The 21236-nt window shown below is 41.8% G+C and overlaps 1 long non-coding RNA gene across 1 annotated transcript; it reads left to right on the forward strand.

Moving 5' to 3' along the window:
* Positions 1-9533: 9533 nt before the first annotated feature.
* On the forward strand, positions 9534-11361 carry LOC140591785 (uncharacterized). Its single transcript, XR_011992087.1, has 3 exons — positions 9534-9614; positions 9868-9953; positions 10960-11361. It is a non-coding gene; the product is annotated as an uncharacterized lncRNA (long non-coding RNA).
* Positions 11362-21236: the final 9875 nt, after the last annotated feature.

The raw sequence follows: 21236 nt of genomic DNA on the forward strand, positions 1-21236 counted from the left end.
ATCTTGTTTAGAATAAAGCTAAGAAAATACAGGAGATCGATCTTTCGCGTGTGTTGCTGCCGCCGCCATTTTGAAAGGCGCGTCTGCGTCACTGCGCATGCGCAAGCTTCGCATCCCATAAGGCAGTTATTTCGCCCGCATTGTTCAAACGGGTGGCACGCGCCTGGCCCTGCTCCTTGGATAATGGCAGCCTAGATCACGCTAGCTTTGTGCTACGCTGACGGGACCCAGAGCCGCTATGGATGGATCTTCGCCTTTGGTGAAGTGTTTTTTTTTCTCTTTGACATTGAAATAAAACTGTTAAACTGATTACGGCTTTTTCTCATTTTTAAAAACTTGGGCTAAAGTAGTTGTGCTTGTTTCACACTTTCTCTTGTTTCGCTTGGGTATGCCTCTACTTAAATATTGTGTCTCTAGTTAAAAGTTTTGGACCTGTGTCTCATTCACATAGGCTTTCACATATGCAAATTGCCACCCCTCTTCTGGGCTAATGCCGTACGCTCATTTTGACAACGAATTACCAGCGTTATTCGTTGATTTTTTTTGTCTAAAATGTTTATTATTCACATTGGTAGAAAAGTGCTTCAATACTTTAAAAAAAAGGTCATGGTTTATTTGAAATAACTGGGCACTCCGTTTGTTGCTGCCATATTTTGAAATGGGTTGTCTAAGGAATCCTTATTCTTTGTTTGATGCCCCGGTTTCGGGTAAACATCCGCGACGGTTTATGACTACACCACATGGCCAAAGTGGCCTGCGAACGGACGATCACCCTGATAACAAAATACAACTAAATACATCTTTGTCAGGATGTGGGGGGGGGGGGAGGTCTATGACATTCGGGCTAAATGGGGGCAATAGCTTGGGGAGCCAGCCTATCTCAAAGCCTGTGGCCTGTTTGATTCTACCCCATGTTTCCTCCGTGTATGTCCGCTGTGATATGCTTAACAGACACGTTTGATGGCATTATTCTAACATAGCATGTTGCTAAATACCGCTCACTAGTTCCTACAGCTATCAAATGTATTTAAATGAAATCGGGGCATCTTGTTTAGAATAAAACTAAGAAAATACAGGAGATCGATCTTTCGCGTGTGTTGCTGCCGCCGCCATTTTGAAAGGCGCGTCTGCGTCACTGCGCATGCGCAAGCTTCGCATCCCATAAGGCAGTTATTTCGCCCGCATTGTTCAAACGGGTGGCACGCGCCTGGCCCTGCTCCTTGGATAATGGCAGCCTAGATCACGCTAGCTTTGTGCTACGCTGACGGGACCCAGAGCCGCTATGGATGGATCTTCGCCTTTGGTGAAGTGTTTTTTTTTCTCTTTGACATTGAAATAAAACTGTTAAACTGATTACGGCTTTTTCTCATTTTTAAAAACTTGGGCTAAAGTAGTTGTGCTTGTTTCACACTTTCTCTTGTTTCGCTTGGGTATGCCTCTACTTAAATATTGTGTCTCTAGTTAAAAGTTTTGGACCTGTGTCTCATTCACATAGGCTTTCACATATGCAAATTGCCACCCCTCTTCTGGGCTAATGCCGTACGCTCATTTTGACAACGAATTACCAGCGTTATTCGTTGATTTTTTTTGTCTAAAATGTTTATTATTCACATTGGTAGAAAAGTGCTTCAATACTTTAAAAAAAAGGTCATGGTTTATTTGAAATAACTGGGCACTCCGTTTGTTGCTGCCATATTTTGAAATGGGTTGTCTAAGGAATCCTTATTCTTTGTTTGATGCCCCGGTTTCGGGTAAACATCCGCGACGGTTTATGACTACACCACATGGCCAAAGTGGCCTGCGAACGGACGATCACCCTGATAACAAAATACAACTAAATACATCTTTGTCAGGATGTGGGGGGGGGGGGAGGTCTATGACATTCGGGCTAAATGGGGGCAATAGCTTGGGGAGCCAGCCTATCTCAAAGCCTGTGGCCTGTTTGATTCTACCCCATGTTTCCTCCGTGTATGTCCGCTGTGATATGCTTAACAGACACGTTTGATGGCATTATTCTAACATAGCATGTTGCTAAATACCGCTCACTAGTTCCTACAGCTATCAAATGTATTTAAATGAAATCGGGGCATCTTGTTTAGAATAAAACTAAGAAAATACAGGAGATCGATCTTTCGCGTGTGTTGCTGCCGCCGCCATTTTGAAAGGCGCGTCTGCGTCACTGCGCATGCGCAAGCTTCGCATCCCATAAGGCAGTTATTTCGCCCGCATTGTTCAAACGGGTGGCACGCGCCTGGCCCTGCTCCTTGGATAATGGCAGCCTAGATCACGCTAGCTTTGTGCTACGCTGACGGGACCCAGAGCCGCTATGGATGGATCTTCGCCTTTGGTGAAGTGTTTTTTTTTCTCTTTGACATTGAAATAAAACTGTTAAACTGATTACGGCTTTTTCTCATTTTTAAAAACTTGGGCTAAAGTAGTTGTGCTTGTTTCACACTTTCTCTTGTTTCGCTTGGGTATGCCTCTACTTAAATATTGTGTCTCTAGTTAAAAGTTTTGGACCTGTGTCTCATTCACATAGGCTTTCACATATGCAAATTGCCACCCCTCTTCTGGGCTAATGCCGTACGCTCATTTTGACAACGAATTACCAGCGTTATTCGTTGATTTTTTTTGTCTAAAATGTTTATTATTCACATTGGTAGAAAAGTGCTTCAATACTTTAAAAAAAAGGTCATGGTTTATTTGAAATAACTGGGCACTCCGTTTGTTGCTGCCATATTTTGAAATGGGTTGTCTAAGGAATCCTTATTCTTTGTTTGATGCCCCGGTTTCGGGTAAACATCCGCGACGGTTTATGACTACACCACATGGCCAAAGTGGCCTGCGAACGGACGATCACCCTGATAACAAAATACAACTAAATACATCTTTGTCAGGATGTGGGGGGGGGGGGGAGGTCTATGACATTCGGGCTAAATGGGGGCAATAGCTTGGGGAGCCAGCCTATCTCAAAGCCTGTGGCCTGTTTGATTCTACCCCATGTTTCCTCCGTGTATGTCCGCTGTGATATGCTTAACAGACACGTTTGATGGCATTATTCTAACATAGCATGTTGCTAAATACCGCTCACTAGTTCCTACAGCTATCAAATGTATTTAAATGAAATCGGGGCATCTTGTTTAGAATAAAACTAAGAAAATACAGGAGATCGATCTTTCGCGTGTGTTGCTGCCGCCGCCATTTTGAAAGGCGCGTCTGCGTCACTGCGCATGCGCAAGCTTCGCATCCCATAAGGCAGTTATTTCGCCCGCATTGTTCAAACGGGTGGCACGCGCCTGGCCCTGCTCCTTGGATAATGGCAGCCTAGATCACGCTAGCTTTGTGCTACGCTGACGGGACCCAGAGCCGCTATGGATGGATCTTCGCCTTTGGTGAAGTGTTTTTTTTTCTCTTTGACATTGAAATAAAACTGTTAAACTGATTACGGCTTTTTCTCATTTTTAAAAACTTGGGCTAAAGTAGTTGTGCTTGTTTCACACTTTCTCTTGTTTCGCTTGGGTATGCCTCTACTTAAATATTGTGTCTCTAGTTAAAAGTTTTGGACCTGTGTCTCATTCACATAGGCTTTCACATATGCAAATTGCCACCCCTCTTCTGGGCTAATGCCGTACGCTCATTTTGACAACGAATTACCAGCGTTATTCGTTGATTTTTTTTGTCTAAAATGTTTATTATTCACATTGGTAGAAAAGTGCTTCAATACTTTAAAAAAAAGGTCATGGTTTATTTGAAATAACTGGGCACTCCGTTTGTTGCTGCCATATTTTGAAATGGGTTGTCTAAGGAATCCTTATTCTTTGTTTGATGCCCCGGTTTCGGGTAAACATCCGCGACGGTTTATGACTACACCACATGGCCAAAGTGGCCTGCGAACGGACGATCACCCTGATAACAAAATACAACTAAATACATCTTTGTCAGGATGTGGGGGGGGGGGGAGGTCTATGACATTCGGGCTAAATGGGGGCAATAGCTTGGGGAGCCAGCCTATCTCAAAGCCTGTGGCCTGTTTGATTCTACCCCATGTTTCCTCCGTGTATGTCCGCTGTGATATGCTTAACAGACACGTTTGATGGCATTATTCTAACATAGCATGTTGCTAAATACCGCTCACTAGTTCCTACAGCTATTAAATGTATTTAAATGAAATCGGGGCATCTTGTTTAGAATAAAACTAAGAAAATACAGGAGATCGATCTTTCGCGTGTGTTGCTGCCGCCGCCATTTTGAAAGGCGCGTCTTCGTCACTGCGCATGCGCAAGCTTCGCATCCCATAAGGCAGTTATTTCGCCCGCATTGTTCAAACGGGTGGCACGCGCCTGGCCCTGCTCCTTGGATAATGGCAGCCTAGATCACGCTAGCTTTGTGCTACGCTGACGGGACCCAGAGCCGCTATGGATGGATCTTCGCCTTTGGTGAAGTGTTTTTTTTTCTCTTTGACATTGAAATAAAACTGTTAAACTGATTACGGCTTTTTCTCATTTTTAAAAACTTGGGCTAAAGTAGTTGTGCTTGTTTCACACTTTCTCTTGTTTCGCTTGGGTATGCCTCTACTTAAATATTGTGTCTCTAGTTAAAATTTCCGGACTTGAAATGCCCTTAGATTCAGAACATGAGAAGGGTAACACATTGAATAGACTAAAATGAAATTGGGTATGCCTCTACTTAAATATTGTGTCTCTAGTTAAAATTTCCGGACTTGAAATGCCCTTAGATTCAGAACATGAGAAGGGTAACACATTGAATAGACTAAAATGAAATTTGAATAAATAAATCATGTATATATGTTTTGTTTTAGGGCGTAACACTAGAAAACGCAGACGGTACGTTTTGCTGCTAGGTTGTTTCTCTTTTGTTTCAGGGACCGCAGGTCTGGGCCTTATGTCCTAAAAATTATATGACAATATTGCAAAATATTTATCACAAATGCATATGTAGAAAACAGACTACGACAGGTGCTTTTGAGTTTTTCTGATTATGATGACCGAATTGTTTTATTAAGAGTTATGGAGTATGTGACCGATATATTATTAAATTACACCAACAACCTCAATGGTATTTATGTAAAAATAGTATATTATGATTGTTAATTATGCAGATGTTTAGGCTATATTATGATGCTCAGGATACTCAAGTTAATGCTGATGATATGAATGCTCTATAAGATATTTTATCGATATCACAGCCTGATAACCTTACAAGCTGCATTACTTCTGCATGCATGTTATGTTGTTAGAATGAGCGTGCACCTCAGAGTAACAGTAAGTTTACACAATGTTTTATTGTTTATGTTTTAAAGCATCCAACGCATTTACAGGCCAGTCCTGATGCAACAAGGTTTTGCCTAGACGGTGTGTTCAGATGCCCATGCTGCACTTATGCAACTGACCAACAATTCAAATTTACAACACACATTCAGAGCCACGTGAGACATGCAGTACAGCATAGAGGTAATTCCTAATGATGTTTATTGGTCTATTGATTTTGGTGGTTTTAAAACATACACATGCTTAAATGTAGAATGCACTTCTTACAATCAAGATAGACAAAATGATGTGGAGTTCCTTAGTGGGAGTCCCTGAAGTCATGTGAATATTGGTAAGCTAATTTACCTATGTTTGTGTTTTGTTTGACACTGTAACTTTCTGATCAGCTACTCCTGACCTCACTCCCCCAGTCCCGTTCTGTGTATACCTTTCTTTTCTGTTGATAGCTTTGGTCTTCATGTTGCCGTCTTGCAGGTTTCTTCATCAGCAAATGCAACAATTATTGCAGACCCACAGGACACTTTCATTGTCTTTATTGCAGCCAAACAATAATACGCAAAGACCGGTTTAAACATCATGTATCCCAATGCATCAGTGAAACCAAGCCAACCACAACGGAAGCGCATCAGTCACCTCCCGCCTCTCCTGCTCCCTCCTTTACTGCTTCTGAAGCTGCATGTCCCCCTCCCCCAGTCCCCATCCTCCACCCCTCACTTTCTTCATGTTCCTCTGATCCTGGCTCCTCAGCAGCACCAGCACTACCACCCTCTCACCCAAAGAAAGCAGAAAACAGTGAAGTGTACTAGCTGTGGCCTAATCCTTAATAGACGGAACCTACGGATACATCTTCGAAGACGTCACACTCCCATCAAAATGGACATTACGGCACAGAACCACCTCAGTGCTCAGTGTGTTGATTACACAAATGGAGTGTTTGCAGTAGCAAAGTCTTTTATAGCACCCAGCACACCAGTACGTGTCATTAAAAGGACATGGGGTCCTGAACAAAAAACAATGTGTGAGCTGGATATCTGCAGAATTAATGCAGAGTTTGCAGAGAGGTCAAACCTTCGTCCATTTGAGTGCCACCACATTCAGTCCCTCGTGTACTGCCCTCCAGCCAGAATGGACACTCCATCACTTACAGAGGATGTTTTGCAGGTGATGGTACATGACAAGTGGTTTGGGGAAGACAAAAAGGAAAGGTGTTTGGTACGTCAGAGAGAAGCAAATGATGCAGGAGTCCCGTTGTCCTGTCTGGTGACTGTGTGTGGACCCCCCTACAAAAAGCACATTTCTGTATACGAGTCAACTATCTCCTATTACAGCCGGCTTGGCAGAGTGGTGGTAAGGTACAATTCTAAAATCATTTCATGGCATTGTCCTTGCGCGAACCCAAGGCAGTCATGCATACCTAAATATGTTGCCAAGTGGCATTTATTTGAAACAGACCAGGCACTCTTCAGAAAAACCAGAAGTGTGGAGGAGAACATCACAGAACATTTTCCAATTGACATGGAAAGTTTTGACCTAGAAGAAGGAGCTCCATACTCACCTGAAGGCAAAAATCTGTCGCGGATGGTTCAATACATTTTTCATAAGAAGAAACTGCCTGCGATTTTCCCCTCAGACGTGGTCAAGACCATTCATTTCCCTGTGCACTTCATACCATCAGAAACCTTTTGCTCAGAATGTTTAGAGCCCACTCCTCTAAGCGAACCTGTGCTGATTACATCTAAGGCTAAAATCCTAACAATCACTGATGTCATAGAAGGTATGTTCTCTCTTTATTTAAATATTTATTATCGATATTTTAACATTTCATTACTCACTACATGTACTGTAAATGTCAGTGTAGCCATGACTTCCACTATCAGCAGCTTAGCCTCCTTCCCAGCAATTCACACTTGTATGCTTACTGAGATAATTTCATACACTGGCTTTTAGTACTGTGCAAAGTATAGAGACATGTCACAGTGTAAAATGGTGAAAGATAAATGTGTAACATTTACTGGTGCTTGTGTCCATTAGGAATTTCAGTGTACAGAAAATGGTGCTACAGGTGTGGTATGGCATATCGATACCAGGAGTGGACTGATGGTGTCCACAATTTCGATGACCACACACTTCTGTCCATATACATGTGCCATTTTCTACGCAATACACTTCAGGTAGGAACCATGTTCTGTTGTTTTAATCATTTAAAACAATTACGAATACTTTATCAAAATAATATATTGTAAAGCCTTTAAATGTCATACATCAATTTCACAGACTCATCAGGCAGTAGGGAGTGCCATGGATGTGTTGGAGAAGACCTCTGGTAAAACCTATCCATCCAGGGAAAGGGTCCTGCAGGCTTATTTAAGCTTTGAAGCACTGTCAGACCTCGGTTACACATATGCTTGTGTATCGTGTGGTTATCATCCAGTATCTGTTGTGATGGACCTTCATGAGAAGGGCGTTTTTAGCATGCCTGGTAAGTGAACACATTTATTCATTTTCTTAGTCTTACATTGTTTCAAGCACCACATATCCAGCTATGACTGTTTGGAACATGCTTACTTAAGTCTTGCTTTCCTTAGTGAGCAGCATTGAGGAACCATCTCAGACTTTTGATGGAAAGGTAAGTGTTGAAAATTTCTGGGAGATGGTTTCCCTTGAAATGATCAGCCGTGGGTTGGTCCCAAGTAAGTACAGTCCGCACAATGTTCTAGGTGGGATGACAGTATTCTAGCATTTACTTTGTTTATCGTGGAATAATGTACTGTTATGTTAATAATATTTTCTAACATCATTTAAAGGCAACAAGTCAAACCCATTTGTCGTCCATCCCAGTTACCATAGTTGGGCTCCGTGGATTGGTCCTCACACAAGAGATAGGGATGTTGTACTCAACACTGAATACAAAGAAGTGTATTCTGCTTGTAGTGCAAAGGAGGAATCTGAGTTTAACCTCACAGAGGACCGACTGACTGATGAACTTCTTAAGCTCAAGGTACTGAACTTAAGTCAATTTTTGTCAGTTTTGTCAAAGATGTGTGTTTTTGAACCACGCCAGACCAACTATACTAATGTTCATTATAGATGGAAGCTGTGCGTGCTCTGTGCCGACAGTGTGGCATAGACCCCAAAGGCTCACGGATGGACCTGGTAACGAGACTTCAACAAGAAATGAAGAACAGAGCGAGTTATGATAAGGTGTTTTCACAGATCTGGGGAGCTTCTGGTAAGTTGTGTTCTATTACTGAGAGACCGTTTTTACAGACAGTTCTTAGTTTCATTACTTGGAATGGTTGCACTCTGATTTACAGTTTCCTTAAACAGGTGGATGGGCTGTGGTCACCTGTCCTTGTGCTGTGGTGTATGGTGTTAAGTTCAACATAAGGGCTGAGAGCCCCCGGGACTTTGCTGACCTTTTATTGTCGATGAAACATTTTCCAAACATTGTATTATATGATTTTGCGAGAGGGTTGGCAACACATACCAACCTAAGAGATCCAGAATCATTACCCTTCAAACCTCATGGGGGTAGGTTACTTGAGCCTACTGAAGATAACATCAGATGTGCCACTACTGGACAGATAAAAGTGAGCTTGCCATGGCTAGTCACCAAGAAGCCAGTTCCTGATGAAAATGGCCACCCTATAACTGGATCGTCTGAGCATTATGCTCTTTATGATAGATTTCATGAGGCAAACTCAAAAGATGCCAGGGATGTCTTGCGAAAGGTGGAACTGGTCCCAGAGTTACGTGGTTGGATCAACAGCCCGTGTGCTGAACAGCTCTTTGCTGGAATGAGGAAAAACAATCATTTTCTCAACATGATGACTCCCTCATCGCATGTCTTTTTGATGCGAAATATTTTGTGTCACTACAACAATGCTAGAAATTCAAGAACCATAGAAAGCATGAAGAAGAGATTGGGCAAAGGAGTGGACATACAGTTAAATTCCAATGGTCAGACAGTTTTGGGTATGTATTCCACCCTCATTCTAAATTATTAGTGGTAATGTCATGTTTATGTCATGTTTATGTAATTTTGCTGTCCGGTGCCGTGAAGTTATATTTGTCTTTTAATTGTAGGTGATTCCTCATGTTTATTTTGCAATTTGAAAGATCATAAAGCTATAACTTACAAATCTGTCAGAAATGCTAGACAGCATAGCGTTGATGAGAAATGCATGCAGTACAACCGATTTAACTCATTCTAAATCATTTGGTTTAAAATGTGCTTTTTTGCAGCACCAGCTGAAGCACCAGCCGAACAAGCACAAACAACAACAGCAGCACCAGCTCATGGTATGACAACTGCAGCATCCCCTGGTATGAAGACAATATATATTTTTTGAGGGCCTGGTTGTACAACTTAATAAAAACCTTAACACATCCATGTTTTTTAGAATATGTATACTTATGTATGTTTGCAGTGGGTACTTGATCTGCAGCTAAATGTATACCAACCTTCAGCCACCCTAAGAAAGTGTTATATGCTTCATAAGATGGCTCAGTATCACAGAAATGTGGTGAAACACTTATTTGGTTAATATTTTCATGCATGGTCTGATATGTATGACAGGAGATCTACCAGTGTGCAGTGATGACTGCTGGGGACTACCACATCTGGAGCACACAAGTGCCCGATCGGAAATCAGAGACTCAGAGGTGCATGTTTTATGTTTTGTTCCTCCGTATTTGTTTGTTTGTTTATATATTGATTGACTCATTTGATTGATTGCCGCATGGGCTCTCTTAGTCGCAAATTTGGAAACCATTTAACAATTGGCAACCATTTCATGTAATACAGTTGTCATTGTTTATGGGTGTTATAACTTTTAACATCTAATGTATCGGTTATTATATTATTTATAACTTGGAAACAAACTATTCATTAATCAGTAATACAATTCCTTTTGTGTCATACTTTTTAAATATTTTCTGTGATGCCTCGTAGTGCATGGCATATAAGTGAAGTGATTAGTTGTCATTGACACACCACAGCACACAGTGCACAACAACAAAATGTGTACTCTGCATTTAACCTATATGACACCATGACATTGCAGAGGAGAGCAGTGCTTGGGGGTGGTACCTTGCTCAGGGTACTTCAGTGGCACCTTTCGATTACAAGTGCACTTCCCTATCCATTAGGCCACCACTGACCCTATTACAAACAGCAGCATAATTTAATGGAGTCAGATTAATTGGTCTTAGTGATCTGATCTGAAGGTGGGGATTAGGGTTGTAACGGTATGAGATTTTCACGGTATGATAATCGTCTCAGAAAATATCACGGTTTCGTGGTATACGGTATTAAACTATCATTATTATTAGTATAATCATCAGCTACAATGACCCTTAAATGAATAAAAAGAGATATGGTTTTTGGATGAACATGGTTTATTGTAACAAACTTTTTTTTAATGAAAATAAAAAAAACTTATGGAAGTATGAGTCTAACTTTTGGGGGAAAAATAAATAAAATAAAGCTGCGCATCTCCCATTTGAACAAAATAAGGAATAAGTTATTTCTCTTTATATTAGACAAGAATAAATCAAACTGTCCTTCCTCTTTAACAGCATATATGGGAGAGCAATATGTGCAGGGTCATGTTTGTTAATATTTTCCTGAGATTATCATAGCAGCATGCATTTCTTTGCTTTTTTTCAGGTCAGATTATGATGAAGAAATGTAAGCATGTTGAGATTTTCAGGGCTCAATCTTGACCGCTGAGGTGAGAGAATGTGTCCACTTGTACTAAACACTTATGAGTTTTCAGTTAGTGTATTTGATGATTATTCTTTTAAATAAAATTATAAAATGATCATTAAGTGTTCTCTTGAGAGTAGCTCTGGATATGTTCATGTGTTCACGTCTTCACATAGTGAATGAGACAGCAGACGCTTTAAAAACCATGACCATCATGCAGTGGCGGTTTTAGGCATGGGCGAACGGGGCAGCCGCCCGGGGCGGCACTTTTTCATGTCACGTGGGGGGCGGCACACGAACTTGGAGGAAAACAAAAATAATCTAAATAAAGCGTTTTTCTAGAGGATGGGCGAGCGGAGACGATAAGGGATGAAGTTGGGAGGGCGCCGGGAGGGATTCTATGGGGGGCGGCACACGAACCTGGAGGACAAAATAATCATCTGTGCCGCTGTGTGTGTGTGTGTGTGTGTGTGTGTGTGGGGGGGGGGGGGGGTAGTTGGTTAATGAGCAAGCGGCAGCCTTTTTGCGCTGTATATTCACAGACGCACATCGCGATTTAATTTGCTGCACAGCTATATTTTGATTTATTCATCCATCTATCTATCAAATCGGACATTTTACGTGGCATCTGAATTATACTGTAATTGACTCCAATTACATGACTGGATTCCGGGATTCCCTCTGCATCACAGAAATAATACGGCTTTAAGTTATAAATGGAACTTACCTTTATCTTCACGGAGGGATGGTGTTCGCGAATATGGGAGAACATGTTCGACGTATTTCCTCCTTTTGCGGCCACTGTTCGTCCACATTTCTTGCAAACTGGATATCCACCCCACGATCATTTTTCGGATACCCAAAATATTCCCATACTGCAGATTTTAATTTTTTTTTCGGCGGGAAATAGAGATTAGAATTTGCAGCCACTATCGGACATTTTCGCCGCTGTGCATTTATGGGTGGAGTCTAAGCAGTAAAGCGGAAAGAAGTTGCATATACACAGCAGCGCAGGTGAGATCTGGTTTCTTTTTTTTTTTTCCAAACCGCGGATAGGCAAATGTGCATGATATGATAATCGTACATGTCAATATCACAATAAACCGCCATACCGGTATACCGTTACAACCCTAGTGGGGATTGATACACCTTACAAAGTTGATGCTGTAATATTTATCACTCTGATGCATTGTTCTGACCCATATGCATATAAGCCTTTCAGTCTGACAAGCTGGTAGTATCATGACTGCCTTTTTCCAGGTCTGGTGCCCAACGTGATCAAATTGTTTTACACCTGTGCCCTCAGGTGGAGTCAACTCTATGTGATACCATTACAATATGTCATAGTTTTACAATAGTTGTGACAATATAATTTCTTTTAGGAAAATTCAATGTGTTGAAAGCACAGATGGTAGAGGAGGAGGAATGGGTTCCATCTCCATTGAACAGGTATTTATGTAGCTGATCTTACAGCTGAACCTGCTGTTTTTCTCTTTTTTTCTCTGTGCTTACTGTGCTGTACCCTACAAAAATGTGAAAACAATGAGCTTCATTTTAAGCAGTTGGAGTTGGAATGTAGAAGTCATGCTATTTTTGTCTGTTTTTGTTATATTACAGAACTATTGTAAAATAATATTTGCGTGCTTGTATGATTTCTTTCACAGATCCCCCTCGACGTCCTGGAGGATATCCTTTTAGAAGTAGTCCTGTTCGAGGGTGACAAAGCTTTTTTAAAGCTGTCACTTGTTTGTCACCTTTTTTTGGGACTTAGTCGGAAGGGAAACATTCCGTGCCCGAGCGCATTTTCAGTGGCTTGACAGTAGGTATAAAACATATTATGATATTTGAATACCCTTTGAGTTAGGATGTTTGTATTCCCATTAACAAGGGATTTTACTCTAATGAATCATTCTTAAATTTGAAACCTACAGGTGTAGTCCCATGGAAACTGTACAGTGCGGCCTATCAAGCACAATTCCGACGATTGTATCGCCTGGAATGCTGCCAGCACTGTCTAGAGACTTATAAGAACAGCTTACCAGGTATGCATACTGTGTAAGAATGTTGACAATTGTTGCTGAAGTCAGTGGTTGCAAAAAGAAAGTCACCAGAACAATTTATTGTGTGTCAGGTCCTGAATATTTTCTTGAAAGTATGCAATGAAAAACATTGTTGCTCTGTTTTGATACTAAGTATGCTTGCTTATTATTTATTGTCCCATAGGCTACATTGGGCGTGGAAGACGAGGGGAACTTCACACAGCCTGGGTTCTGCAGCGAGTTCTGCAAACACCTTACGGAAGACTTGGGTGTGTGAATGGGTGGGTGGGTCAGTGAGTGAGTGAGTGAATGGGTGGGTATGTAAGGAAAATAGCAAATTGGATGACTTTGGAATAAAAAAATAACAGCTACTATGCCTCTGTTTCCTTGTCTACACACAGACTACACACATGACCGAACCACATTTTAAGTTTTATCAGCTTTTCATTAAAAAGCACAGTGGCACCCAATTGTGATGAGTTACTGTATGTGGAAATGAGTGGCACCTCTGTATCATTTGTGAATAATTTGTCATCTCATATCGACATTAAATCATAAGTTTATTTAATTTTAATGTTGGCACAGAAATAAGTTACAGTGCCTTTGGAAATGCAATAAAATGCTCATTTGGAAAACGTTTAACTATCCTTTGTAATTGAGTAAAATTATGATAACTGAATACTTTTATAAGGCACTGTATACTTGATTGCAATGGGTTTTATTACTTTCCGGCTATATTAATACACCAATCAATATGTTAACCAATCATCACAGACAAGCATTACATCGATATCGGATTGAAACTATATTATGGCCATCCTACAGCTACATAAACAAGGGTAAATAGTCCTACTTTCACTGTCCTGGAGAGAGAGAGCGAGAGAGACAGAGATGTAAACATGTAAGCAGCAGCAGAATAAAATAGAAATATGATTTCAGAATGTTTTACTTACTGTATGCAAATGTCATTTTCGAGAAATGTTTGGCTCGCATTATCACCAAATTGATGACAATATCACCATTTACTACAAAACTTTGAACTCAATAATTAACAAAATAATATATAAGAAATAAATCGAGAAACTAAATTTCCTGTTACAGACAATTTATCTTAAAATAGTTTGATGTTCAGAATGCTCCTCACTCCACTTCACGCAACTTTAAAACACGCAAGGACCATGTTAGGCCAAAAGCTGAACAATGTTTGTGGGCAACACTCTTGATTTCCCCAGGAGATCTAGACATAGCATATATGCTCACCTAAAGGATTATTAGGAACACCTGTTCAATTTCTCATTAATGCAATTATCTAATCAACCAATCACATGGCAGTTGCTTCAATGCATTTAGGGGTGTGGTCCTGGTCAAGACAATCTCCTGAACTCCAAACTGAATGTCAGAATGGGAAAGAAAGGTGATTTAAGCAATTTTGAGCGTGGCATAGTTGTTGGTGCCAGACGGGCCGGTCTGAGTATTTCACAATCTGCTCAGTTACTGGGATTTTCACGCACAACCATTTCTAGGGTTTACAAAGAATGGTGTGCAAAGGGAAAAACATCCAGTATGCGGCAGTCCCGTTGGGCGAAAATGCCTTGTTGATGCTAGAGGTCAGAGGAGAATGGTCCGACTGATTCAAGCTGATAGAAGAGCAACTTTGGCTGAAATAACCACTCGTTACAACCGAGGTATGCAGCAAAGCATTTGTGAAGCCACAACACGCACAACCTTGAGGCGGATGGGCTACAACAGCAGAAGACCCCACCGGGTACCACTCATCTCCACTACAAATAGGAAAAAGAGGCTACAATTTGCACGAGCTCACCAAAATTGGACAGTTGAAGACTGGAAAAATGTTGCCTGGTCTGATGAGTCTCGATTTCTGTTGAGACATTCAAATGGTAGAGTCAGAATTTGGCGTAAACAGAATGAGAACATGGATCCATCATGCCTTGTTACCACTGTGCAGGCTGCTGGTGGTGGTGTAATGGTGTGGGGGATGTTTTCTTGGCACACTTTAGGCCCCTTAGTGCCAATTGGGCATCGTTTAAATGCCACGGCCTACCTGAGCATTGTTTCTGACCATGTCCATCCCTTTATGACCACCATGTACCCATCCTCTGATGGCTACTTCCAGCAGGATAATGCACCATGTCACAAAGCTCGAATCATTTCAAATTGATTTCTTGAACATGACAGTGAGTTCACTGTACTACAATGGCCCCAACAGTCACCAGATCTCAACCCAATAGAGCATCTTCGGGATGTGTTGGAACGGGAGCTTCGTGCCCTGGATGTGCATCCCACAAATCTCCATCAACTGCAAGATGCTATCCTATCAATATGGGCCAACATTTCTAAAGAATGCTTTCAGCACCTTGTTGAATCAATGCCACGTAGAATTAAGGCAGTTCTGAAGGCGAAAGGGGGTCAAACACCATATTAGTATGGTGTTCCTAATAATCCTTTAGGTGAGTGTATGTGTGTATGTGCACAATGAATGAATGGAATAAGCTGCTACAGTTACATTGAACCATGTGCTTGTGCTCATGTGCACAAGCACACACACACACACACACACGCCGATGGGCTTTAAAGTTTAACTTTAGGTTTGTGAAAGCAGACATAATTATTTCTGTCAGGACCTCGATGTGTATCCAAGCCCCAAAAACACACTAACTCAGGCGTTCACGCAACTTATCGCGAAAAACCAGACAGAAATAGACTTGAAAATTTTAAAGAAAAGACATTAGCGGTTTTTGTTAATGTTTAAAGGTATAAAAAAAAACCTTTGCTGCCTTTCTTAAATGGCTAGAAAACATTGCCTCAACACTATTAAACACGGAATCCGCTGTTTGTAAACGGTCCGCATTTTACCCTCACCGCTAAAATAGTTGTGCTTGTTTCACACTTTCTCTTGTTTCGCTTGGGTATGCCTCTACTTAAATATTGTGTCTCTAGTTAAAAGTTTGGGACCTGTGTCTCATTCACATAGGCTTTCACATATGCAAATTGCCACCCCTCTTCTGGGCTAATGCCGTACGCTCATTTTGACAACGAATTGCCAGCGTTATTCGTTGATTTTTTTTGTCTAAAATGTTTATTATTCACATTGGTAGAAAAGTGCTTCAATACTTTAAAAAAAGGTCATGGTTTATTTGAAATAACTGGGCACTCCGTTTGTTGCTGCCATATTTTGAAATGGGTTGTCTAAGGAATCCTTATTCTTTGTTTGATGCCCCGGTTTCGGGTAAACATCCGCGACGGTTTATGACTACACCACATGGCCAAAGTGGCCTGCGAACGGACGATCACCCTGATAACAAAATACAACTAAATACATCTTTGTCAGGATGTGGGGCGGGGCAGGTCTATGACATTCGGGCTAAATGGGGGCAATAGCTTGGGGAGCCAGCCTATCTCAAAGCCTGTGGCCTGTTTGATTCTACCCCATGTTTCCTCCGTGTATGTCCGCTGTGATATGCTTAACAGACACGTTTGATGGCATTATTCTAACATAGCATGTTGCTAAATACCGCTCACTAGTTCCTACAGCTATTAAATGTATTTAAATGAAATCGGGGCATCTTGTTTAGAATAAAACTAAGAAAATACAGGAGATCGATCTTTCGCGTGTGTTGCTGCCGCCGCCATTTTGAAAGGCGCGTCTGCGTCACTGCGCATGCGCAAGCTTCGCATCCCATAAGGCAGTTATTTCGCCCGCATTGTTCAAACGGGTGGCACGCGCCTGGCCCTGCTCCTTGGATAATGGCAGCCTAGATCACGCTAGCTTTGTGCTACACTGACGGGACCCAGAGCCGCTATGGATGGATCTTCGCCTTTGGTGAAGTGTTTTTTTTTCTCTTTGACATTGAAATAAAACTGTTAAACTGATTACGGCTTTTTCTCATTTTTAAAAACTTGGGCTAAAGTAGTTGTGCTTGTTTCACACTTTCTCTTGTTTCGCTTGGGTATGCCTCTACTTAAATATTGTGTCTCTAGTTAAAAGTTTTGGACCTGTGTCTCATTCACATAGGCTTTCACATATGCAAATTGCCACCCCTCTTCTGGGCTAATGCCGTACGCTCATTTTGACAACGAATTACCAGCGTTATTCGTTGATTTTTTTTGTCTAAAATGTTTATTATTCACATTGGTAGAAAAGTGCTTCAATACTTTAAAAAAAGGTCATGGTTTATTTGAAATAACTGGGCACTCCGTTTGTTGCTGCCATATTTTGAAATGGGTTGTCTAAGGAATCCTTATTCTTTGTTTGATGCCCCGGTTTCGGGTAAACATCCGCGACGGTTTATGACTACACCACATGGCCAAAGTGGCCTGCGAACGGACGATCACCCTGATAACAAAATACAACTAAATACATCTTTGTCAGGATGTGGGGGGGGGGGGAGGTCTATGACATTCGGGCTAAATGGGGGCAATAGCTTGGGGAGCCAGCCTATCTCAAAGCCTGTGGCCTGTTTGATTCTACCCCATGTTTCCTCCGTGTATGTCCGCTGTGATATGCTTAACAGACACGTTTGATGGCATTATTCTAACATAGCATGTTGCTAAATACCGCTCACTAGTTCCTACAGCTATTAAATGTATTTAAATGAAATCGGGGCATCTTGTTTAGAATAAAACTAAGAAAATACAGGAGATCGATCTTTCGCGTGTGTTGCTGCCGCCGCCATTTTGAAAGGCGCGTCTGCGTCACTGCGCATGCGCAAGCTTCGCATCCCATAAGGCAGTTATTTCGCCCGCATTGTTCAAACGGGTGGCACGCGCCTGGCCCTGCTCCTTGGATAATGGCAGCCTAGATCACGCTAGCTTTGTGCTACACTGACGGGACCCAGAGCCGCTATGGATGGATCTTCGCCTTTGGTGAAGTGTTTTTTTTTCTCTTTGACATTGAAATAAAACTGTTAAACTGATTACGGCTTTTTCTCATTTTTAAAAACTTGGGCTAAAGTAGTTGTGCTTGTTTCACACTTTCTCTTGTTTCGCTTGGGTATGCCTCTACTTAAATATTGTGTCTCTAGTTAAAAGTTTTGGACCTGTGTCTCATTCACATAGGCTTTCACATATGCAAATTGCCACCCCTCTTCTGGGCTAATGCCGTACGCTCATTTTGACAACGAATTACCAGCGTTATTCGTTGATTTTTTTTGTCTAAAATGTTTATTATTCACATTGGTAGAAAGAAAAGTGCTTCAATACTTTAAAAAAAAGGTCATGGTTTATTTGAAATAACTGGGCACTCCGTTTGTTGCTGCCATATTTTGAAATGGGTTGTCTAAGGAATCCTTATTCTTTGTTTGATGCCCCGGTTTCGGGTAAACATCCGCGACGGTTTATGACTACACCACATGGCCAAAGTGGCCTGCGAACGGACGATCACCCTGATAACAAAATACAACTAAATACATCTTTGTCAGGATGTGGGGGGGGGGGGAGGTCTATGACATTCGGGCTAAATGGGGGCAATAGCTTGGGGAGCCAGCCTATCTCAAAGCCTGTGGCCTGTTTGATTCTACCCCATGTTTCCTCCGTGTATGTCCGCTGTGATATGCTTAACAGACACGTTTGATGGCATTATTCTAACATAGCATGTTGCTAAATACCGCTCACTAGTTCCTACAGCTATTAAATGTATTTAAATGAAATCGGGGCATCTTGTTTAGAATAAAACTAAGAAAATACAGGAGATCGATCTTTCGCGTGTGTTGCTGCCGCCGCCATTTTGAAAGGCGCGTCTGCGTCACTGCGCATGCGCAAGCTTCGCATCCCATAAGGCAGTTATTTCGCCCGCATTGTTCAAACGGGTGGCACGCGCCTGGCCCTGCTCCTTGGATAATGGCAGCCTAGATCACGCTAGCTTTGTGCTACACTGACGGGACCCAGAGCCGCTATGGATGGATCTTCGCCTTTGGTGAAGTGTTTTTTTTTTCTCTTTGACATTGAAATAAAACTGTTAAACTGATTACGGCTTTTTCTCATTTTTAAAAACTTGGGCTAAAGTAGTTGTGCTTGTTTCACACTTTCTCTTGTTTCGCTTGGGTATGCCTCTACTTAAATATTGTGTCTCTAGTTAAAAGTTTTGGACCTGTGTCTCATTCACATAGGCTTTCACATATGCAAATTGCCACCCCTCTTCTGGGCTAATGCCGTACGCTCATTTTGACAACGAATTACCAGCGTTATTCGTTGATTTTTTTTGTCTAAAATGTTTATTATTCACATTGGTAGAAAAGTGCTTCAATACTTTAAAAAAAGAAGGTCATGGTTTATTTGAAATAACTGGGCACTCCGTTTGTTGCTGCCATATTTTGAAATGGGTTGTCTAAGGAATCCTTATTCTTTGTTTGATGCCCCGGTTTCGGGTAAACATCCGCGACGGTTTATGACTACACCACATGGCCAAAGTGGCCTGCGAACGGACGATCACCCTGATAACAAAATACAACTAAATACATCTTTGTCAGGATGTGGGGGGGGGGGAGAGGTCTATGACATTCGGGCTAAATGGGGGCAATAGCTTGGGGAGCCAGCCTATCTCAAAGCCTGTGGCCTGTTTGATTCTACCCCATGTTTCCTCCGTGTATGTCCGCTGTGATATGCTTAACAGACACGTTTGATGGCATTATTCTAACATAGCATGTTGCTAAATACCGCTCACTAGTTCCTACAGCTATTAAATGTATTTAAATGAAATCGGGGCATCTTGTTTAGAATAAAACTAAGAAAATACAGGAGATCGATCTTTCGCGTGTGTTGCTGCCGCCGCCATTTTGAAAGGCGCGCCTGCGTCACTGCGCATGCGCAAGCTTCGCATCCCATAAGGCAGTTATTTCGCCCGCATTGTTCAAACGGGTGGCACGCGCCTGGCCCTGCTCCTTGGATAATGGCAGCCTAGATCACGCTAGCTTTGTGCTACGCTGACGGGACCCAGAGCCGCTATGGATGGATCTTCGCCTTTGGTGAAGTGTTTTTTTTTCTCTTTGACATTGAAATAAAACTGTTAAACTGATTACGGCTTTTTCTCATTTTTAAAAACTTGGGCTAAAGTAGTTGTGCTTGTTTCACACTTTCTCTTGTTTCGCTTGGGTATGCCTCTACTTAAATATTGTGTCTCTAGTTAAAAGTTTTGGACCTGTGTCTCATTCACATAGGCTTTCACATATGCAAATTGCCACCCCTCTTCTGGGCTAATGCCGTACGCTCATTTTGACAACGAATTACCAGCGTTATTCGTTGATTTTTTTTGTCTAAAATGTTTATTATTCACATTGGTAGAAACGTGCTTCAATACTTTAAAAAAAAGGTCATGGTTTATTTGAAATAACTGGGCACTCCGTTTGTTGCTGCCATATTTTGAAATGGGTTGTCTAAGGAATCCTTATTCTTTGTTTGATGCCCCGGTTTCGGGTAAACATCCGCGACGGTTTATGACTACACCACATGGCCAAAGTGCGAACGGACGATCACCCTGATAACAAAATACAACTAAATACATCTTTGTCAGGATGTGGGGGGGGGGGGGAGGTCTATGACATTCGGGCTAAATGGGGGCAATAGCTTGGGGAGCCAGTAAGCATATCACAGCGGACATACACGGAGGAAACATGGGGTAGAATCAAACAGGCCACAGGCTTTGAGATAGGCTGGCTCCCCAAGCTATTGCCCCCATTTAGCCCGAATGTCATAGACCTGCCCCGCCCCACATCCTGACAAAGATGTATTTAGTTGTATTTTGTTATCAGGGTGATCGTCCGTTCGCAGGCCACTTTGGCCATGTGGTGTAGTCATAAACCGTCGCGGATGTTTACCCGAAACCGGGGCATCAAACAAAGAATAAGGATTCCTTAGACAACCCATTTCAAAATATGGCAGCAACAAACGGAGTGCCCAGTTATTTCAAATAAACCATGACCTTTTTTTAAAGTATTGAAGCACCTTTCTACCAATGTGAATAATAAACATTTTAGACAAAAAAAATCAACGAATAACGCTGGCAATTCGTTGTCAAAATGAGCGTACGGCATTAGCCCAGAAGAGGGGTGGCAATTTGCATATGTGAAAGCCTATGTGAATGAGACACAGGTCCCAAACTTTTAACTAGAGACACAATATTTAAGTAGAGGCATACCCAAGCGAAACAAGAGAAAGTGTGAAACAAGCACAACTATTTTAGCGGTG

The sequence above is a fragment of the Paramormyrops kingsleyae genome, chromosome 6, assembly GCF_048594095.1.
Source record: "Paramormyrops kingsleyae isolate MSU_618 chromosome 6, PKINGS_0.4, whole genome shotgun sequence".
Classification (NCBI taxonomy): domain Eukaryota; kingdom Metazoa; phylum Chordata; class Actinopteri; order Osteoglossiformes; family Mormyridae; genus Paramormyrops; species Paramormyrops kingsleyae.